Source organism: Silene latifolia, chromosome Y, assembly GCF_048544455.1.
Source record: "Silene latifolia isolate original U9 population chromosome Y, ASM4854445v1, whole genome shotgun sequence".
Taxonomy (NCBI): Eukaryota; Viridiplantae; Streptophyta; class Magnoliopsida; order Caryophyllales; family Caryophyllaceae; genus Silene; species Silene latifolia.
Window position 1 is genome coordinate 240,037,677 of NC_133538.1, and position 23,390 is coordinate 240,061,066.

The window sequence follows — 23,390 nt, forward strand, 5'->3', positions numbered from 1 at the left end:
CAATTAGTCGAAAGAAGCCAATTTGGGGGGATGCCTAGTGAAGACCCTCACTCTCATATGGAGGCTTTTTGTGACTATTGTGATGCAATTTCTCAAACCGGTGTAACTCAAGACCAAATTCGATGGGTCTTATTTCCTTTTTCTCTAATTGGCACCACGAAACAATGGTTGAAGAGCCTTGATAAGGCCACTCTCGGAATTGATTCTTGGAAGAAATTGGCTCTAGCTTTCTACAAAACGTTCTAGCCACCGGAAAAGACTAACATGCTAAGAGCTCAAATTACGGGTTTTAAGCAAAGGGATGAAGAATCTTTGTATGAAGCTTGGGAGCGGTTCAAAGGAATTTGTCGCTCATGTCTCACCATGGACTTAGCGAGTGGTTCTTGGTACAACAATTTTGGAACGGTCTATATGAAGATTCAAGGAACATTCTCAACATGGGATCAAATGGAATGTTCACCGAAGTTGATGACAATCAAACTTGGAACAAAATTGAGGAAATGGCAGTCCATAACTCACAATATAGTAGACCTCGCAAGGCTACTAGAGGAGGAAAGCATGAAGTGGACTCCGTTACTCAATTGGGTGCTCAACTTAGTGCTCACATTGATACCATAAATTTGAAGTTTAAAAAGGCTATAGCTAGACTTGAAGAAGTCTCAAAATCACCAAAGCATCATGTTAATGCCATGACGGCATCTTCATCAATCCCAAGTGGGATATGTGAGAATTGTGGAACTTTGGGACATGACCCAAGTGAATGTAAGGGAACAAATGAACAATTGAATGCTTTCCAAGCATATAAGAGTGGTACCCCTTATTCCAACTATTACAATGAAAACACCAAATTCCATCCAAAACTCTCATACAAAAGCCAAAATGTTCAAAACCCTCAAACAACATACACCCCACCTCCCATGAGAAACCAAAATCAAAGACCCTTTTACAACCAAAACCAAGGTTACCAAAGTCAAGCTCCATACAATCAACAAAATGACCAAGGTTTTGATGTTCAAAAAGCGGTCCTTCAAATGCAAAAGAATCAACAAGAGTTTTTCACTCAAATGCAAAAGGATAGTCAAGCAAAGGAAACCACCATCAACAACATCCTAGCTCACACCAAAATGTTGGAAACCCAATTGACTCAACTAGCATCTTCAAGCTCACAAAGACAAAAGGGGCAATTACCACCTCAAGGTAATCCCCCAAGACATGAAACGGTTAGTCCCATTCACTTGAGAAGTGGTACAAGGTATGAAGCACCGAAGAAGCAAGTTGAGGATGAGGTTGTGGAAGCTAGTGACAAGGAAGAAATTGTGCAAAACTCCAAAGATGGAGAATCATCCAAAGAAGAAATCTCAAAGAAAAATGAAGACAAGGTCAAGGAGAAGGAGCCCATTGTGATTAGACTTCCTTTTCCGAGTCGTCAAGCCAAGCCCAAATTTGATGACTAACTTGGAAAATTTATGGAAATTGTGAAGAATTTGGAAGTCTCAATTCCTTTCACGGAATTAATCAATCATGTGCCGGCCTATGCGAAATACATGAAAGACATACACACAAAGAAGAAGTCGATCCGGAAGCTTGAGAGTATCGCCTTCACTAAGGTGAGTTGTGCAATACTTCAAGGGAGTTCACCTCCAAAACTCAAGGATCCGGGAAGCTTCTCAATACCGTGTACCATTGGCGACACCACGATCAACAAAGCCTTATGTGATCTAGGGGCTAGTGTGAGTGTTATGCCGTACTCGGTGAGTAAAAGGTTGGGGATGGGAGAGCTTAAATGCACCAATATCACACTCCAAATGGCCGATAGATCGACGAAGACACCATTAGGGATATGGGAAGATGTTCCCGTACGAATTGGGAAATTTTTCATCCCGGTGGACTTTGTCATTGTTGATATGGAAGAAGATTCCAACATTCGAAATCATTCTAGAAAGACCTTTATTACACACCGCGGGTGCGGTGATTGATGTGAAACATGGAGAGCTTACTCTAGAAGTGGGAGATGAAAGTATAACTTTCAATCTTGATAAGACTATGAGAGCTCCCCGTTTGCATGAACCATGTTTTATGATTGATCATTATAGCCGAAAGGATGATAGGAAGAAGTCGAACTCCAATGGAAGAAGAAAATTGAAGATGCTCCATTCAAAGAGCAAGTGAATTATAACAAAGAGAGCTTGCAAAGCTCACCAAAGTCAAGCAATGAAGAGGATGGCCTCATTGGCCAAGACAAGATAATGGGAGAGTTGTCTCTATCAACTCAAGAGATCTTTAGTGATCAAGTAGATGAAGTGTGTGGTCTTTGGGACGATGATTTTGAAGGGATTTTCAATTCCTATATTGGTAATGCTATCGATCAAGACCGACAACAAGGGCAAAGATCTATTGATGATCTTTATCACGACAATGAACAAGCTTTTGATTACTTCTTCAAGGTGTTGAGCAACATCAACAACACCTTGGACATGCCCCCATGACATCTCACTAAGGATGAGAGTTTGTTGGAGTCCTCCCTAAACCACCATTTGTAAATATTTCTAAATCCTTAACTCGCATTTTAATTCTCATATTGCATTTTTTGTCATTTTTGGATTTTTATGCCTTGATCAAGATAATTATCATGTTTGAGAGAAGTGAGGGAGGGACTAATAATTTCAATTGATGTGTAGTGCTTTAGCTTAGTGTGGGGATAACAATTGCCTAGGCAATCCATGCCTTAGTAGTGCTCCCACAATGAAGAACACGAGCTTTTGAAGAATGAAAAATGACAAGGGATATGCTAATACACGGATTGAACTGAATCCGGGTAAAAGGGGAAGAACCCGAGCGTTTTCAAGAGAAGACGCCCGTCTTCAGGCAACCCGGGCGTTTTGGTCCGAATCCGGCCGTCCTTCGTGAGCTGAATTTTTGAAATTTTGGGACTGTTAGCAAATCCGGGCGTCCTGCAAAGAATCCGCCCGTCCTCAGAAAGACGCCCGTCTTGCAAGGGAAGCCGCCCGACTTTTTGGCTGAGAAAAACAAGAAAAATCCCTAGAAAGGAATCCGCCCGGCTTCACTGAAAGACGCCCGTCCCGCACTTACAAATCCGTTCGTCTTTGCTAGAATCCGCCCGTCTTTAGGCGAGGATTTCTCAACCCATAACAGACAGAATCCGGGCGTCCCGAAGGAAAGCTGCCCGTCTTCCCCCTGCATTTCAAAAATTTCGGGTCTTTTATAAACCCCCTCCCACATTCATTTCTTCATTCCTTCATTCCAAACACTACCCATAAACCCCTATACTCAAAAACCTCATCCTCTCCATCACAAAAACAAGATTTCCTCAAAACACATTCATCAAAATCAAATCAAATCATCCTTTTAACAAAAATTATTCACTCCTCTTTCATCAAAAATCAAACCAAGCAACAAAATCTTCAACCTTTGAGTCGATTTTTGAATTTATAAAGGCAAAGCCTTTCATCTTTAAATCGATTTGGGTACACTTAGAAATTGAACATTTTTACTCTTTTCTTGGTTCAAGCATCAATGGCAAGGACAAAAGGAGCAACAAAGGCACCAAAGACAAAGGCACTCTCAACAAGACAAAAGAATATTCAAGCAAAGAAAGCCTCATTGGCTATGGTGGTAGCTAACTCAAACTTGGAAGTACAACAAGAACAACCTCTCTTGGAAGCAACTACTTCTACTACTCCGGAAATTGCTCAACTTTCGAACTATCCGGAGGTAATTTTCATTTCCAAATCCCATAGGGACACTTTTGCCAAGTATGCTAGAAAATCATTTCTATCCACCAAGTTTATTTGTGAAGATGCCTTAGATAAGTTGGGTGTACTTGAGCAAACTAGAGCCTTCTTTAAAGGCATGGGGTTGGAAAAAATTTTTACAACAAAAGAATTGACATACCCCTCCCTTACCTTAGAATTCTTGAGTTCTTTGAAAGTCAATAAGGTAGAGACCATGGAAAACATCGAGTTCCGCCTAGCTAATGTTAGTAGGCGCATCTCCTTTGAGGAAATGGGTAAAGCATTGGGTCTTGATGATTCACATAGTTATTTCAAGAATGTTGGCAAGTATGACCCCGCCCTTCTTTGGGAGGCGATTTCCGGAAGGAAATTTGAGAACTATCATGCTAGTCGCGCTCTATTAGTCCACCCTCCGGGCATTAGAGTGTGGCACAAGGTCATAGGAAACACCATCATTGCAAGAAAAGACACCAACCACTTTACCAAGCTCGATTTTGTTCTTCTTGAGTCGGCCTTGAACGTTAGAAGGGAATTCACCAAGCCTTTCAACTCTCTAAGGCTTTTGGTGGATAGATGGCTAAATGTTGTTTGTGGGAAGCAAGGCACTACCGTTATTGTGAATGGAGGTCTAGTCACTCTTTTGGCTAAATACTTTGATTTGAACTTCGACAAGGATAGCAAGTATGTGGCGAAAAAGGGTGGTCATCTCATTGATATTGATACTATGATAAACAAGTAAAAGTGGGTCTCTCATAACCCGCTTGACACCAAGTATTGGTGGCTCACTAGTGAGGCTAGATCTTTTACTTTGCCTTCGAAGATTTGTCATTTAAATGTTCACCAGACCAACTATCTCCTTCTCCTTTCAAAAGTTGCCGAATACATTATCCGACAACAAAAGGGTGAAATGGAAATGCTCTCCTCTTCCATTGTCTCACCACCCTATCCTTTCGAGTACCAAGAGTTCAAACCGGAAGGTGTTGAAGCAAGCAAAGATTATATGACTCTTATTATGCAAGAGATGCACAAGCAAGCTTTCAAGGATCGGGAAGATGCTTACTTAGCCCAATATCGACCCCTCCTCAATTTAGCTAGGCAAGGACTACTTGAGCCTTCATGTCCTTTGCCTAGTTGGGCAGATAGGGAAGTCTTCTTTCCGAATGCATCTAGGGATGAGAGTCCGGGTGACGATGAGGTTGTTGGTGATGCAGTTGATGAGGATGATGATGATGGAGAGGCTAGTGAAGAAGAAGAATAGGATGATGAACAAAGTGAACAACAAAGTGAAGAAGGAAGTGGTGATGAGTCCACTTCTATTGAGGAAGATGATGATAGTGATGATATGATGGAGGATTAGCAAGCTTTAGAGACTGCTACCCTCTTGAGGTTTGTCTATCTCTCTCTTTGTTTTATTTATTTAATATTGATCATGATTGGTAGTCCTAGCAACATAGAGGACTAACACCTCGGCCCCGTTGAGGTGTTCTTATTTCATTGTTCCCACTTTTGAAAATCCAAAATGGCAAATTTAGTTTCATGCATTGCATTGTGTGGGCATGAACTACACCCAACCTTAGGACATTAGAAATAATGTCTAACTCAGTTTGGGGAAGTACATACATACACAACGGGAGGTAATCTAAATTATCCTCTCCGTCATAAACAAAAAAACCATTCATCATGTAGTGTAGATTAGTGTAGCTTGCATTTAGTGTAGAATTCATGCATCATGCTTGCATGATTTCCCATCATTTTGGCCATTGAGGACAATGCCCATATTAGTGTGGGGATGGGGAATTCTAACTTAACTTCTATTCAAAAATCAAAAAAAAAAAAATTGAAAAATTTCGAAAAAACCATAAAAATTTGAAAAATTGAAAAACCAAAAACAAGTTCATTTCCTTTGTAGTGTAGTCATGTATATATTGTTGTATATATTGTGTTTGTTTTACCCTTGTTCACATTGATCGACTACGCCACACCCAAGACATGAGGATATTGAAGACTGCATGGTATGATCTTTCCAATCTCCTTTTTCCTCTTTATGTTAATGACTATGTGGCTTTATTTTGATTGATGCGGTACAACAATGTGAACTTAGGACTTGCATTTAGTGTATATGTCATATTATTTGGTAGAATCATTTGCATTAGGATGTTTATATGCTAGTTGCATCATGGCATGTAGTTGCATGTTAGAAAAGTTTGGGAAACCGACTACTTGGGAAGCTTGACAAGTGTATATAGGCCCTAGGAGATGCTTTTTCTTCTTAAGACTTTGATTGTTAGAATACTTGTAAAACACCCTAGGATGTGTCATGCTAGTATCCTTTGACCCATGGATTAAGGCCTAGTCAAGAGTACCTTGTGGTGTGATAACTCCTTGGCTACCGTTTATTTCAAGGTGACCCTTGAAACCATGCATCCATCCATCCATCATCCATGTTCTACCACATTTTTGTCATCAAAGGGAATGGGCACAAAAAGAAATCTATTTAAGTTCAATGAAATGAAAAGTGAAAGACAGTTTGCAAAAAAATGCATCAAATGAAAAGAGGAGCAAAAATAGAACTCCTAAAGCTTCAAATATAAGCCACCCTCACTACATATGGGGTGACTTTGAAAATGTTCAAAGAGAAATGCAAAGAAAAGTTGAAAGTTGTCAAGTGTTGAAATGCCAAAAATCAAAAAGAAATGGCAAGAAAGTGTTCTCAAATGTTATTTGCCACATGAAATTGGGGGGAAAAACAAAATGAAAGAAAAATCCCAAAGTGAAACTCAAATATCTATCGATCCCTTTATCCACCGTATCCATTTTTGTGCATGGTAGAGAGGGGACGACCCTTCTTCTTGTCTAGGCAAGAGGGGGAATTCCGCGATCCTCCAGTGTTTCTAACACCATAGGGAGTCTATTCTTGACAAAAGCATTTAACGATTGAGGACAAAGGTACCCTAGCTTGACACAATTTGGAGGTGATTTATTGGTATCCTTCTAGGCTTAGTCGGTTGAACAAATTGCATCTATGAAGGAGTGTGTACCCCTGAATTGCTTCCCTTGTAGATAATTTCCGTCACTTAGATGAGGAAAGTAGCTATTCTTTTGTAGATGCATCCATTATTTGATTTTGTGTGCTTAATGTTTGGATTTGTCGCCATTTTGGCAAGACCCACGTTGCCTTGCAAGAAGGCATCCTACCTCATGGTTGTCTTGTTGTGAGTTGAAGGGGCGGAGTGAGAGCCGCTAATTGTCTCATATCGGCTATGTTGTTAGGTTAGTTTAAATAATGGTCCTAGTCTTTGTCACCTCTTTACTCGGGACGAGCAAAGGTTCGGTTTTGGGGATATTTGATGTGACCATAATTAGAGCATATTTAGTCCCCGAATTAGCCTCGTTCCCATTCTTTTTAGTGCATATTTGGGTCATTTATTGTCTTTAGTTCTTTGTTTTGCATATTCTTTGACGTTTTGTGTCCTTGGTAGTAAAGCAGTGCAAACCTTGCATTTTCATGGCAAAACGAGACTAAATTTATTGAATCCAATGCCCAAGCATCAAGGAGAGACAAGATTAGAAGGCCTTTATACATACTATAATAGATCGGCAATGATGAGAAAAGATCCTTGCATCCCCGAGGAAATCCCCAAGGATTTTATGAAGGAAAGGGAAGAAAAGAAGAAGGAAGCACGCTGCAAGACAATCCGGGCGTCTTCTCAAGAAGAAGCCCGTCCACCAAGCCACAATCCGTGCGTCTTCCTTACAAGACGCCCAGGCAGCAGCAACCAGAAGATGCCCGTCTTCTCCCAAAGACGCCCGGGCAGAAATTGAAGAATCCGGCCGACCCGTGCCTAAGACGCACGGATTCCAAGACAGCACAACTTCGTTTCTTCAAGCTTCATGAAAGATGCCCATCCTTCCAAAAATACCGGCGTTTCCCTAAGTAGGGACTTAATCGTCATTTAAGCCCTTAGTTAACCCTAATTCCTACACCTAATCCCCACTATAAATACCCCATTAGTCTAATTAGAAGAGCATGTTCTTCTTATCAATTCTTAGAGTAGTTAATATCAATCAAATCTCTCTTTAGTTTTGTAATCAACAATTAATCAAGTTTTAATACAAGTTTTATTTCCTTAATCTCTCTCTCTTGTTCATCCTTTATTTGGGGTAATTGAAGATTATTTGGGTTATTATTGGGAGATTGACAACCTCTCAATCGAGCATCAAGTACTTCTTTTATTCTTTGCTTTATTATTGGAATCATTAGTATGTATAATTCTCTTAATCCCTTTTTAATTATTGCTAATTACTTTCATTTGTTCATCATGTTTCACTTTGTTGGTATGATTGACAACCTTGCTAGCATGTTCAACATGATAATGAGTGAGTAGTTCCATAGCTAGGGTTAATGGGTAATTAGGGGAAACTAACATGGGGAATGATTCATGCTTAAATTAATATGCTTTCATGGTTTATTTGCTTGCTTGTTTTGATCTCAACTCATGCACATGTTATGTTTGATGAAATACGAGCCTATGAATCCTTGCATTTTTTACCCATCGCCTATCTATTCAATGAGACTTGTAAGATATAAACCAACTCGAGTCTCATTAGACCATGCATGTTGTTGAGTAGGGAAGACTAAGTCGACTTGTAGGTGTTGTACAATCTAATCGATTCGGCTCCGGGACCCAAACTTTCCTAGGATTGTAAGATATAACCCAACTCAATCCATCACAACAATAATCGCTTGCTTATAATTTGAGAACATGTTTGTATGATCAATTCCCATGAATCCCCTATGACCCCATGATACCCTAGTGCTTTTTATCAATTGTTTACAACCCTTTTTAATTCATCTTGCTTATTTACTTTCATTGCTTTTTAGTTTAGTGACCTTCAACATCAACCCAAATTGTGACAACCCTAAGACACCACTAGTTGCAATAGAAATCTCATTTTAATTCCCGTCCCTTGGGATCCGACCTTTACTTGCCTCTTTACTAATGGTAGAGTAGTTTGTGAAGCTATAAATTGTGTTTTGGTCTAGGTGCTCTTAACGACAAGTTACCGAAAAGATATAGTCCGACCAGGTGTCCTCAGCTATGTCTAAAACAATGAAGTCTACTGGTATAAAGAACTTGCCTATTTGTACAGGCACGTCCTCTAAGACACCCAAAGGTCTCCTAACAGATCTATCAGCCATCTGTAGGGTAATATTAGTTAACTTAAAATGACCCATATTCAATTTCTTGGAGACAAATAAGGGCATGACACTGACGCTGGCTCCTAAATCACAAAGAGCCTTATCAATAACCACATTGCCTATAATACAGGTAATAGAAAAGCTACCCGGGTCTTTCATTTTAGGCGGAGCCTTATTTAAAGGTAAATTACTAGACTCTTCCATAAATGAAACGGTCTCAAATTCAATTAGCTCTCTCTTACGCGTTGATGTGAACATTATTTGCGCACATTTAGTCCCTTAATTGAACTCATTTTGCATACTATTATAACATTCCATAGCCATTTTATCCGTCAAATGCTTTCTATTTTGCTTCCCTAGTGCATTTCGTATGTTTTGTAGGAAAGAAGACAATTAGGCGGAAATTCCCGTCTCTCATGCATATTTAGAAGCTTTTTGACGATATTAGATGGAATGGTATGAAGAGGAGGCAAGACTGATGACCAAGGATGTAGGAATAAAGAGTATATAGAAGGATCATAGGGTTAAAAGTAAGAATGACGAGAGGGAAGGCATTACAAGAAGAAATTGCTCGAAACCCAAACCAAGAGTTGCTCCTTTGGCTCTGAAAATATTCTAGATGGAACGGCGTCAAAAAAACAAGTGACCTATGCTTTTGAATCACTCCAATAGGAGTCTGGATGAGAAAATGACGTCCGTTTTACAATCCGAGGTCATACAAAGAAGCTGTCCGCCAATCCGCTCGTCCCGAGACCCAATCCGCTCGTCTTCTACAGGAATCCGCTCCTCCACCCTCCAAATCCGCTCGTCTTCCCTTCTTTTTATCCGAGTGTCCCGTGCTTGAATCCGGTCGTCCTCTGCTCCAACAATCCGAGCGTCCCGACCCCTTGGCCGCTCGGATTCCCTTACAGTAACTTTCGTTTTCTTCTTTCTCCATGAAAGATGCGCATATTTTTGAAAGACTAGCAAAAAGGAGACTAGCATCTTTCTTTGAGAGGAGCATTTCCCTACTCAACAATTAGCATTGTTAATTACTATTTTACTCTTGCTTAACCTAATGAATCCCTACTATAAATACCCCATTTGTAATAATCAAAACCAAGCTCTCTTAGCTATATACAAATTCTCTTAGATTAGATTAGGAGTAGATTAGAATAGATTACTCTTTAATCTTTCCACAAATTACACATTAATCTTTCCTTAATTATTGTTCAAGTTTATTATTCAAGTTTATTATTGGGTAATTGAAGATTATTGGGTTATTATTCGAGAATTGACAACTCTTCATCAATCAATCAAGTTCTCTTCTTTTATTCTTTGCTTTATTATTTAGAATCATCTCAAGTTTGGTATAATTTTTTTACCCTTTACCCTTTATTCTATATTTCCTCATTCTCTTATCATGTTTACACTTGTTGTAATGATTGACACCATTAATGACATGTTTACCATGATATTAAGTGAGTAGTATCTTTAGCTAGGAGTAGTGGGTAATTAAGGGAAACAAACATGGGGAATGATTCATGCTTAATCTAATATGTTTCCATATTTAAATTGCTTGTTTGCTGTATTGTCAACCTATGCACATGTTATGTTTGATGAAATGCTAAGCCTATGAATCCTTGCATTTACAACCATCTCTTATCTACTCAACTTGACTTGTAAGATATAAACCAACTCGAGTCTTGTTAGACCATGCATAGAATTTGAATAGGGGGAAAGTAAGTCGACTTGTAGGTGTTGTACAATCTAATCGAATCGGCTCCGGGACCCAACTCTTCCTATGAATCGTAAGACATTAACCAACTCGGTTCCTTTACAACATAAATTGCTTGCAACTTTGTTAACATGTTTGTATGATCAACTCCCATGAATCCACTATGAACCCATGACATCCTAGCACTTTTAATCAATTGTTTACATCCTTCCTTTTATTGCTTGTTTTACATTATTGTTTTCATTAGTCTAGACACAACTACAAACCCAAAAAATTTGTGACACTAGCATAAATTGAGATAGATAGACTTAGAACCCAAAGCACACCGTCCCATGGATCGACCTCGACTTACCACTAACTATTTGTTTGTTGTGAATATAAATGTGTTTGATTGGATGTGACCCGACGACATCACTCACATCAAAATGGTGCCGTTGCCGGGGATGGTGCTTTGTGATTAAGTTCTTAATTGTTTGTCTATTTTGATTTTGCTTTTACCTTGAGGAACTTGTTCCTCAAGGATTGTTCTTACCGTTTTTGTGTAGTTTCCATGCTTGTAGTTGTTTCCTTGTCTTAGCTATGATGGCTCAAGACATGACACATGGAATTTATGGTGGATCTTTTGAGTATGACTATGGGTATGGGGAGTTTGAGAAGCAAGTCAACACAAACCTACCTTACTATTTGTGCAATGAAAATCCTAACCACTTCCCCAATTTTTCCCACCAAAATCACCACATCCATTCTCCACAACAACCACCCACCCAAAACTCACTTTGCAACCAATTCCAAATGCCACAATATGATCACTTTCACACCCACCCACAACAAAAAGATGAGCCCAACTTTGACATTCAAGACATGGTTCTCCAAATGATGGTAGACCAACAAAATTTCTTCACATAAATTCTAGAGGAGAACCAAAATAGGAACAATGTTCTCCAAAGCATTGTTACCCATGGTAAGGAGTTGGAAATTTGAATTGCCCAAATGAAAGCAACCCAAACAAACACTCCCCACCAATCCTTGAGCATTGAGCATGAATTTGAATTTGAGGCAATGACCTTTGATGAAGAAGATTTGAAGTGGAAAGAGCCAATCTCCCTGAGCTCTTGTGAATATGAAAGTGTGGTATTTGATAATGAAGATATGAGGTTGAGTAAGCCAAATACTCTTAGCCTTTGTGAGTATGAGGGTGTGACATTTGATGTAAACATTGAGGTGTTGGAGAAAGAGTTAATGAAGAGGAGTGAAGCCCCTATTTATGATTCATATGGAGAAAGCGATGATGATGCATCTAAGGAAGAAGATGATGAGGGAAATATGGACTCAAATGATGAATGGAGTTATGGGATTTGCTTTATTGAGGAACCCATCCTTGAGAAGTTTGAGGATTTCTTGTATGAAGAAGAGGAATGCCTTCATGAGAACCTTTTCGCACTTACTATGGAGCCTATGATAGTTGGATATGACATTATGGACCTTCTCACGAAAGTCAAATCGTCATACAAGAATTACATAGTGGGGATGCTCAAAGAAAAGGTTAAGAAGGAGTCTATATGTGGAAATTTAGCATCCACTATCCCAACTCCTAAGACATCCCATCATCAATGCCATGAAAGTTCGCCTTCTATCCTTGGAGAATTGACTAGTCCAAGCATTTGCGTCATCAACTTTGGAAGAAATAGGAGCAACCGGAAAACCCCCCATGACAAGAATCACAAGTTTGCTAGTTTTAAGGGCCGGGAAGGCCATCATCACAAAGCAAAAGAGAAGGGGAAGGAGTTCAAAGGGAGGTCCCTCATGGATTGGCCCTACTCCATTTTGAAATGGTTCAAGACTTATTCATGCTTACTTGAGGACTATTCCCAAACCTTTGATCAACTATTGAGAGCATTGAGCTCCATGGATAATGGAATATGAATGAGTTTGTTGGAGTCCTCACTCAAACCACCATTTGTAAGATACCCTTTTCTTTGACTCTGCATTACATTTACACTTGCATTTAGTTATATACATATACTTTTAGCTTGCATTTGTATTATATTACATTCATACTAGCTAGTTCATATAATATAGTTGCATTGTAATATATTTCATGTAGATAGTTGCATATAGACTAGAATTCATGCATAGTCACTAATGACCAATCCTATTTCGTTCTACACTAGAAATAGTGTTTAAATCGATTTGGGGAGGTTTGATCATAGGTGACGATAGTTTACTAGAAATCATGCATCATATAGTATAGTTTAGATTGCATTCATTTGTTATATATGTCATATAGAATTGCATTTGGTTAGAGCATGCATTCATATCATATAATTGCATTTGTACTTCAATTTCCATAAAATAAAAAAAAATCCAAAAACATGTATTTCTTTTTCATTCCTACTCCTACATGTACATTGAGGACACTGTCCAAAATAAAGTGGGGGATGGGAATTTATATTCCAAAAACACATAAAAATTGAAAAATTTTGAAAAATACAAAAACATGTCTCTTTGTTTCATAAATATAAAAACCATAAAATTTTGAAAAATTGAAAAACACAAAACAATGTTCATTTCCTTTATAGTGTAGTCTTGTCCATATTGTATATATTGTGTTTGTTCATCCTATCTCACATTGATTGACTATGCCACATCCGAGACATGAGGATATTGAAGCCGCATGGTATGATCTTTCCAATCTCCTTTTTCCTCTTTATGGTAATGACTATGCGGCTTTATTTTTGATTGATGCGGTATAAACAATGTGATTTAGGAAATCGTCTAGTTGGGAAGCTTGACAAGAGTATATAGGCCCTAGTAGATGCTTTTTCTTCTTAAGACTTTGCTTGTTAGAATACTTGTAAAACATCCTAGGATGTGTCATGCTAGTATCCTTTGACCCATGGATTAAGGCCTAGTCAAGAGTACCTTGTGGTGTGATAACTCCTTGGCTACCGTTTATTCCAAGGTGACCCTTGAAAGCATGCAACCATCATTCGTCCATGTTCTACCATATTTTGTCATCAAAGGGAATGGGCACAAAAAGGAAATTGTTCAAAAATTTGAGTTCAAGAAATGAAAAGAAAAGAAAAAGTTTGCAAAATGCATCAAAAGAAAAGAGGAGTAACAAAAATGAAAACTCCTATGCTTCAAATATAAGGCACCCTCGTTACTAATTGGGGTGACTTTGAAAATGTTCAAAAGAAAAATGCAAAAGTTGAAAATTGTCAAGTATTGAAATGCCAAGAATCAAAAGAAATGGCAAAAGAAAGTGTTCTCAAATGTCAAATACCACAAGAAATTGGGGGGAAAAACAAAAACAAAAGCAAACTCCCAAATGAAACTCAAATACTATTGATCCCTTTATCCATCGTATCCATTTTTGTCCATGGTAGAGAGGGGACGACCCTTCTTCTTGTCTAGGCAATAAGGAGAATTCCGCGATCCTCTAGTGTTTCTAACACCATAGGGAGTCCACTCGTGACAAAAGCATTTAACGATTGAGGACAAAGGTACCCTAACTTGACACAACTTGGAGGTGATTTATTGGTATCCTTCTAGGCTTAGTAGTTTGAAGAAACAATATCTATGAAGGAGTGTGTACCCTTGAATTGCTTCCCCTTTAGATAATTTCCGCCACTTAGATGAGGAAAGTGGCTATTCTTTTTGTAGATGCATCCATTACATGATTTTGTGTGCTTTAATGATTGGATGTGTCGCCATTTTGGCAAGACCCACCTTGCCTTGCAAGAAGGCATCCTACCTCATGGTTGTCTTGTTATGAGTTAAAGGGGCGGAGTGAGACCCGCTAATTGTCTCACATCGGCTATGTTATTAGGATAGTTTAAATAATGGACTAGTTTTTTTCACCTCTTTACTCGGGACGAGTAAAGGTTCGGTTTGGGGATATTTGATGTGAACATTATTTGCGCATATTTAGTCCCTTAATTGAACCCATTTTGCATACTATTATAACATTCCATAGCCATTTTATCCGTCAAATGCTCTCTATTTTGCTTTCCTAGTGCATTTCGTATGTTTTTTTAGTAAAGAAGACAATTAGGCGGAATTTCCCGTCTCTCATGCATATTTAGAAGCTTTTTGACGATATCAGATGGAATAGAATGAAGAGGAGGCAAGAATGATGACCATGGATGTAGGAATAAAGAGTATATAGAAGGATCATAGGGTTAAAAGTAAGAATGACGAGAGGGAACGCATTACAAGAAGAAATTGCTCGAAACCTAAACCAAGAGTTGCTCCTTTGGCTCTGAAAATATGCTAAATGGAACGGCGTCGAAAAAAAAGTGATCTAGGCTTTTGAATCACTCTAGTAGGAGTCCGGATGAGAAAATAACGTCCGTTTTACAATCCGAGGTCAAACAAAGAAGCTGTCCGCCAATCCGCTCGTCCCGAGACCCAATCCGCTCGTCTTCTACAGGAATCCGCTCGTCCACCCTCCAAATCCGCTCGTTAGAAAAAAAAAGACATCATGGATCGACTTGTATAGGGGGAAAGACATTATTGGGTTATTATTGGAGAATTGACAACTCTTCATCAATCAATCAAGTTCTCTTCTTTTATTCTTTGCTTTATTATTTGGAATCATCTCAAGTTTGGTATAATTTTTTTACCCTTTACTCTTTATTGTTTATTTCCTCATTCTCTTATCATGTTTACACTTGTTGTGATAATTGACACTATTAATGACATGTTTACCATGATAATAAGTGAGTAGTTTTATTAGCTAGGATTAGTGGGTAATCAAGGGAAACAAATATGGGGAATGATTCATGCTTAATCTAATATGTTTCCATATTTAAATTGCTTGTTTGTTGTATTGTCAACCTATGCACATGTTATGTTTGATGAAATGCTAAGCCTATGAATCATTGCGTTTACAACCATATCTTATCTACTCAACTTGACTTGTAAGATATAAACCAACTCGAGTCTTGTTAGACCATGCATAGAAGTTGAATAGGGGGAAAGTAAGTCGAATTGTAGGTGTTGTACAATCTAATCGGTTCGTCTCCGGGACCCAACTCTTCCGATGAATCATAAGGCATAAACCAACTCGGTTACTTTACAACATAAATTTCTTGCAACTTTGTTAACATGTTTGTATGATCAACTCCCATGAATCCCCTATGAACCCATGACATCATAGCACTTTTAATCAATTGTTTACATCCTTCCTATTATTGCTTGTTTTACCTTATTGTTTGAATTAGTCTAGACACAACTATAAACCCAAACAAATTGTGACACTAGCATAAATTGAGATAGATAGACTTAGAACCCAAAGCACACCGTCCCATGGATCGACCTCGACTTACCACTAACTAGCTGTTTGTTGAGAATATAAATGTGTTTGATTGGAAGTGACCCGACGACATCACCCACATCACGCGTCACAATATCTTTCATCAATTTAGCGTAAGTAGGTACCTGGGTAACAAGTTTGGTAAAAGGGACAGTTACCTGGAGGTTCTTCACAACGTCCACAAACTTACCGTACTATCGCTCGACCTTCGCGTGCTTCAGACGACTTGGAAATGGTACTCTAGTACCAATTAGTGGACCCACGACTTTCTTTTTACCTTTATCAGTGCGTGACGTCTCCACAGCAGGGGAACATGACACGGTAGAGGAATTAGATATCAAAACAAGGTCTCCGCTGCTTCTGGTACTCGATCGAGTACTTTCCTCACTCGATCGAGTGGTTTCATGTTGGCATTTACTCGATCGACCATTTTCTTCACTCGATCGAGTGATTTCTTTTTATTTTTCACTCGATCGAGTAAAAGTATCACTCGATCGAGCATCTTTGATTTGGGCACTACTCGATTGATCACAATTATCATTCGATCGAGTGATTTGATGGACTATTTCACTCGATCGAGTGTCTGGATAACACGCAGCAAGTATATCGTCTAGAAATTCATCCAAATCATCATCCGGGGTATTATCAGCTGTCACAACCCCGTCTTCTGGTACTTTTGGCCCCTCATGAGCAAGACCACCTTGGAGATTCGTGGCATTAACTGGGTCGTATGTCGGTGGATGGTTGGCTTGGTCCTTCGCGAGTGTTAACTGCGTGACTTGTTCTCTCAACTCCACTATAACGGTTTCATTCCTATTGCATTTCTCTCCAAACTGTTGTGTTAAGCTCAACATTAGGGACTTCAATTCGGCAATTTCCCCATTCGTAGAAGGAGAGACCGGCTGCGGTGCTGGCGTAGAAGGAGTAGAAACACTTTAAATTTCCTCATATAACTGAGAAAAAGGAACCCCTTGCTTGTATTTCTGATAAGTAAGGACACGCTCTATACTTGACAGACAATTAATGGGGTCATGCCCCTCCATGCCACATCTATCGCATATCTCCATATGCTCAGTAATTTCACAAACTTGTGCACTCTCACTCATAGCCTCCGTAATCTCCACATTACCTAGACTTTTGCTAGGACTTTCCACTACAGCTGCAGCCAACTCGTCAACTTGCCCCACTCCTTCGGGTATTTCCATATTCTGCAACATGGATAGCCATCTCTTCAATAAGGCGCCGCCCTTGATCATTCTCTACATTTTTCGTGAACCTCCCCTTAGCTACACTATCAAGAATAGCTCTCTGGTTCCGATATAACCCGTTGTAAATTTGGTTGCAAAGGAACCAACGCTTGAAACCGTGATGAGGCATAGAACGGACAAGCTTCTTGAACCTAGTCCAAGCCCCATCCAAGTCTTCAATAGGCAATTGCTCAAAAGAAGTAATCTGAGCTCTTAAGGCATTGGTGCATTGCGGTGGGAAATATCGCCTGTAAAAGGCCAAAGCGAGAGAACTCCAGTCGGTTACACCGGCTGCCTCCCTATCTAGATCCCTCAACCATTCCCGGGCATCATCAGCTAAAGAAAAGGGAAAAAGAACTCCCTTCACTTTGTCCTGTGTCACCCCAGCAGCAAGAGGAATGGTAGAGCAATAGTCCATAAATAGCTCTATATGCCTGCATGGATCTTCTTCAGGTACCCCCCTAAAGAGATTTCTCTCGACCAGCTGTATGTAAGATAGGTGGATTCCAAAGGTTCCCGACTCAGTAGTGGGTAATAGGAAACTTTTGGAAGCGAATCCATATTAGGCTGTGAATGGCTGGCTATATTAGGCATTTTGGCAAATAGAGTTTACAAAGCAAAGCAGGTGTGATGATGTTCTCTTATAGAACAGATAACCTGCAAAACTTATCAAAAACTTCGTAAAAATGAGATTAGTCTCAAGGAATAAATTCCTTGAGACGAGAGACAAACTTGAATAAAGCAACAAAATTGCGCCACCTCTCCGGCAACAGCGCCAAACTTTAATAGGGCAGTCGTATACCTATCAAAAATAACCAACTGGCTCTAACTAATATAGCTAGGGAAGTCGGGTCGATCTCCACAGGGAGATGGGAAAATGTCAGCTTTGTCTAAGTTCGTCACGGTAACCAATTGGAGGGTTGTGTTTGTTTGTTTTAAACTAAAAAGCCTAAGAAATAGAGGAAAAGAAAGAGAATAAAGATTAAGCAAAAATAGAGAAAGCAGCTAAGACAGACGGTTCACCATGATCATTCTGTCAAGCAATCTAAATCTCAGGTCAATGCAAGTATGGTCTGAGGAGCAGTGAATATCTCCTTCCGGCCTCAATTCGCCCTAAAGCACAAATAGCTTAGCTTCCGCCCTCACTATAGTGCCCTAATGTTCGCTAGGAGTCTCACCCCTTCCAATCTTCCGGTCCAGGTCGAGGTTTACTATAATTTAAATGCCTAACTACGTCGACTCAATTAGACAGATACAAAGAAGTGCAGCGATTAATAACAGAGACTATACAAGCATAAGTCCTAATTTGGCAATTGCTATTCCATCATAATCATGGATTCCCTAGTCTTAGCAAAGGGGAATTAGCTACACATTACTATCGAATCAACAACAATAACATATAGGTAATAGGAATTAAACATGATAATAACATAAATGGAGAATTAAGTAAATAGTAATAAAAGCAATAAGGGGAAGATAGAAACAAAATGATAATTCCGATTAAGAAATGAAAGGAGAAATAATACCAACTACAAATCCGAATCCGAGTAGAAAGGAGTAGAAGAAGAGTAAAAATGAATAAGCAGTAGAAGTAGATAAAAGTCTGTGTGAATGAAAGATCATTTTAGAGTTACACAGTCTACTCTCTTTAGTAGCATACGAAAATCTCTCCCCTAAACCTAATGCATAGCTTAATTACAAAAGCCCATACGAAATTAGGCGGAAAAACTCTTATACGGGCCAAACCACTCGATCGAGTGGAAATAAACCACTCGATCGAGTGACTCAACGACAAACCCTTTGATCGAGTGGAAATAAACCACTCGATCGAGTAACTCCTTGTATTGTCTTCTCGATTAGATACTGGGACTGCTCGATTGAGTAACCTTCAGTATATAAAGCATTCGATCGACTAGAAAAGTAGTCGATCGAGCTATTTTGGCACGTTAGACACTATGTCACCTTCCGAAACCAGCTTACGCGTCTTCAAAGTGATAGATTCCAAGCTCCGGCTCCTTGTTCTCCATAAATGCATGCAAATGGGACGGGTTTAGGCTTGATTTAGCTCCTCTTTGGTTTATTCTTGCAATTTACATAAAACGAACCAAAGTAGACTATTCGGGGGTATTTGTAGCTAGATGCCACGTAAATAGTACAGAAATGCGTGTAGAAATGAGGTAAAAACCTTATATAAAATACACACATCAGCGGCAAGCCCGGCGATGAGAACCTTCCCATCATCTGCAATAGTTTGTGTAAGCCATTCTTCGTTGTTGATAAAATTAGGGTTCATTGCCATGTTGTTTCAAATTTATGTAATGGGAATGAAATATTGTGATTTGATTAATGGATGTTAGTAAAGGATGCTTTAACATTTATTGTCACATTTATAATTTTTTTCAAAACCATTGGTAATTAATTCCTAAAAATTAATTACCTAATTAATATAAAAGTTGACTTCTTAACAAATATTTTAAACCTACGTAACTTATAATAAACAATTAGAAAATAAAATACTCTACCACGCATATATTCAAGAAAACACAGTTATAACAAGAAATTAAAAGACGGGCGATTTTAACAATATCAATTAGAATAATAATAATTAATCAACATAATTATCTTGTAATTCCCCAGCGATTGAGATAAATATTGGGAATTCAATATGTGGATTATTAGGAGGCACTTGTTCCGCCTACCATGAACGAGGCACAGTGTCAATATAGTGCCGATATGTTCTTAATAGATTAATGTCACAATCGGTTGCAATCCATAAATATTGCTCTTGTAACACATCATCCGTATAATAATTTTTCTTCCCAGCATCATGATCCTCGTAACTTGCCTGGAGTTTTCTCGATTGACGTAAAGAGTCCAGCTTCTTCTCAAAACCTTCAAACTCAATCATTGCGTAACCAAGAAAACCACGAACTTTAGTCCAAGCTCGGTGGACCTTTTTAACGTTCGTATAACCACTTTGACGAAGCCTATCTCTCATCCAAGTAAACCTTCTCGAAAAAGCCTTACCATTGTCATCATATTTGATTGAAACGTTTTGTATAGTACAGGTAATAGGATGGACATAGTGGGAATTTGATTGTGATTCGGCGGGTGTAGAAGACGACGACGACATAGTGATCGAAGTGTAATATTTTTATTTAAATTATAGGCCATGATTAATTGAACTTTGAATTTGTGGATATGGTTAATTGATCACATTATAAGTGATATTTATAGGAAAATATGTATGCATGTGTGAATATAATAATGGACAGATAGTGATAATGGTCAAACAAAACAATGCATACAACAGTTCCTTATTTATCATACATGCATTGGTTGAATATTAAACAGTGAAAAAAGTTTACAATGGTTATTTTTAACCTGTAAATGATAAATAACAACAGCTACAGAGGAACCGCTCTTTCATAATAGAAAATGATAACGGTTACAAGAAACCCGCAGCTATAACATAACAATAGGTACCAAAAACTGTTGCTAGTGTTAATTTAGTAACGGTACCAAAAACCGTTGTTGGTGTTAATATTAACGGTGTTATATATTGTCTAACAACCATTGATAAGTGTGATTCTATAACGAGTTTATGGAAACCATTAAACGTTTTGATAACGGTTTGTTAAACAACCGTTGTCACATTATAATAACAACGGTTTTTGAGGAAAACCGTTATTCTTATTAGCGCAGTCTAGGTTTTCGCCAATATTTGGAAAACAGTAATATAAGTGTCGTTATTATATGCATTAAACCGTTGTGATACGCTCATTAATGATGGCCAGATTTGGCGTAGTGAAAGGTTTAAACATGAGTTCAAACAGAAAGTTCAACAAGGCTAAACCATAGTTTAACCAGTACACCACCGGATGATAATCAGAGAGGGACAAGATGTGTATGGCAAAAGACAAGTTTGAGTATGGGCAAATTTAGGGTGTGGAAGTTAGGTCATCGTTTTTGAAGATAATTAAGAGGATTGCAAAATGGTTGAGGTTTGACATTGAAGGTATATGTTGCTATCATCTCTACTATTGCACTGGACTTTGTACATATTTAAAACCACCAAGTTATGTACCGATATAAGTTCTCAACATGCGATGAAGGAACATTAACTTCTTATATTTTGCGTAGTTCTCAACATATGATGAAGGAACATCAACTTCTTATATTTTGCGTAGTTCTCAACATGTGATGAAGGAACATAAACTTCTTATATTTTGCTTTCATTTCATGAAAATTCTAAACAAATTTGATCTTGACCTTTGAGCATAGCAAAAGTGGTATACAGTGTGACTAACTGTAACACTACGGATTTTCATAAGCTAAATACTCGACCGAGTAGAGCCTACTCGACCGATTAGTGTCAAGGGTGTAGTTTGTTTGGGTTCTGCCGAGGAATACTCGGCCGAGTATGATGAATACTCGACCGAGTAGAGGATACTCGGCCGAGTATGCCCTATACTCGACCGAGTATCCGGTCTGGCGAGTAATATTTCAGCGGTTTGATGCGGGAGTGTTTGGGGTTGTTTTATATTCAAAGGCAGTTTCTAAAACGTCATTTCAACCCTAATCATTTTACGATCTCTCTAATCACTCCCTAATCATTCTCTAATCTCTTTGTGTGTGTAATTGTCGTAATCCTTGCGCATAATCTCTCATCCTACTGTTGGTAAGTTTCATTCCCCATGTCATTTATGTTCTTTTAGGGTTACTGTATATATGGAATTTGGGGAATAGGAGGAATTGTGCAATGTGTCATTGTGTTATATGGTTATTGTATAGGAGAAGACTTCATAGAGGAGCCTTTCTGATTGTTCGGTTTCCGTACTGCTATTGATTGCTAAGGTAGGGTTTCCCTACTCAGTTCTGTTTAATTAATTGGAGATGTTGTGATTGTACTGTGTATAATTATTGTTATCTGCTGATCATCGGAGGTTGGGTGTTGTGGAGACGTTGTTGGTGTGGTGGTGTTGTGACGGTTGTGGTGTTGTGACGGTTTTGTGATCTGTGTGTGTGTGGTTGTGGTGGAGTCACTTGCGGGAGTGGCTTCACACCCTAGTTCACCTTCCGTGGAACCCGTCACGAGAGGGGATGTGCACATTAAGGGACAGGGATTGTTAGTCACTCGTTGATGAGCTGGACTAGGTGGGGATGGGCTGCGGTCACCCACTGGCGGCCAGGATTACTGTTGCGATGGGTAATCGCTGGGGGCTACACACTTTGGTGTGTGGTCGATTCTTGTGTGTGAGATCGATGATCGTTTGGTGGTAATGTTTGTTGTCTTATATTGATTGAGTATACCGACCTCGTGTTGTTGTTTTGTAAAACTGCGGTGATCCATTCGGGGGATGGTGAAGCAGTTGTGACAGGTGATACATTTATTGAGATTGGGGCGATCATGGGAGAGTCTGTATTTGGATTAGATGACACCATCACGAGCCTTAGTTATTGTTTTGGTAGTTGTTGCCCTTTGGATAATTCGTTTATTAGATTTTGGAGACTATGTAACTTTTATAACTACCGTACATTAATAAATGTGTTTGGACTGTTGCTTTTGATATATACTAACCTCGGGCAACCGAGATGGTAACAACCTTTCATGCTGGGGTAGTCCTAGTAAGGTACCTTGGTATGAGGGGGTGTTACAAAGTGGTATCAAAGCCGACGATTCTGGCACCTAAAACAAATGAACCCAATGAACTTAGGGAGTATAAATAAAATGAAGCCGGGGAGAGTTGTTTGGAGCTGCCGCAAAGACTTGGGAGACGTCCCGAAGTCGCATTAAGGCCCTTACGATCTCAAGCCGGTCACATGGGGGGAAACTGTTGTATGTTTGAGTCATGTGAGTTTGATATTTATAGTTTGAATCTTGTGCATGGTTGGATGAAATGATGAAAGAAGTGGAATGTGATGGTTGTTGAAAGATGCATCGAGGATTGTTGACGTTAAACTTTGAGCATGAATATGTTGGCATGTTAAGTGTTGGAACATGGTAAAATATGAAAAGTGAATTGTGAAATTGTATCTGGTTGATATTGAGCATGAAGAATGTGATCATGTTACCTGTTTAATACAATGTTGAACATGAAGTATGGTAGTGGTACTTGTGCATATGAACATGATGATTTTAATGCTTGATTGT

The 23,390-nt window shown here is 38.9% G+C and overlaps 1 non-coding gene across 1 annotated transcript; it reads right to left on the bottom strand.

The window, feature by feature from the left end:
- Positions 1–264: 264 nt before the first annotated feature.
- Positions 265–370, bottom strand: LOC141635193 (small nucleolar RNA R71). The gene has a single exon (XR_012539896.1). It is a non-coding gene; the product is annotated as a small nucleolar RNA R71 (small nucleolar RNA).
- Between the last annotated feature and the right edge of the window lie 23,020 nt (positions 371–23,390).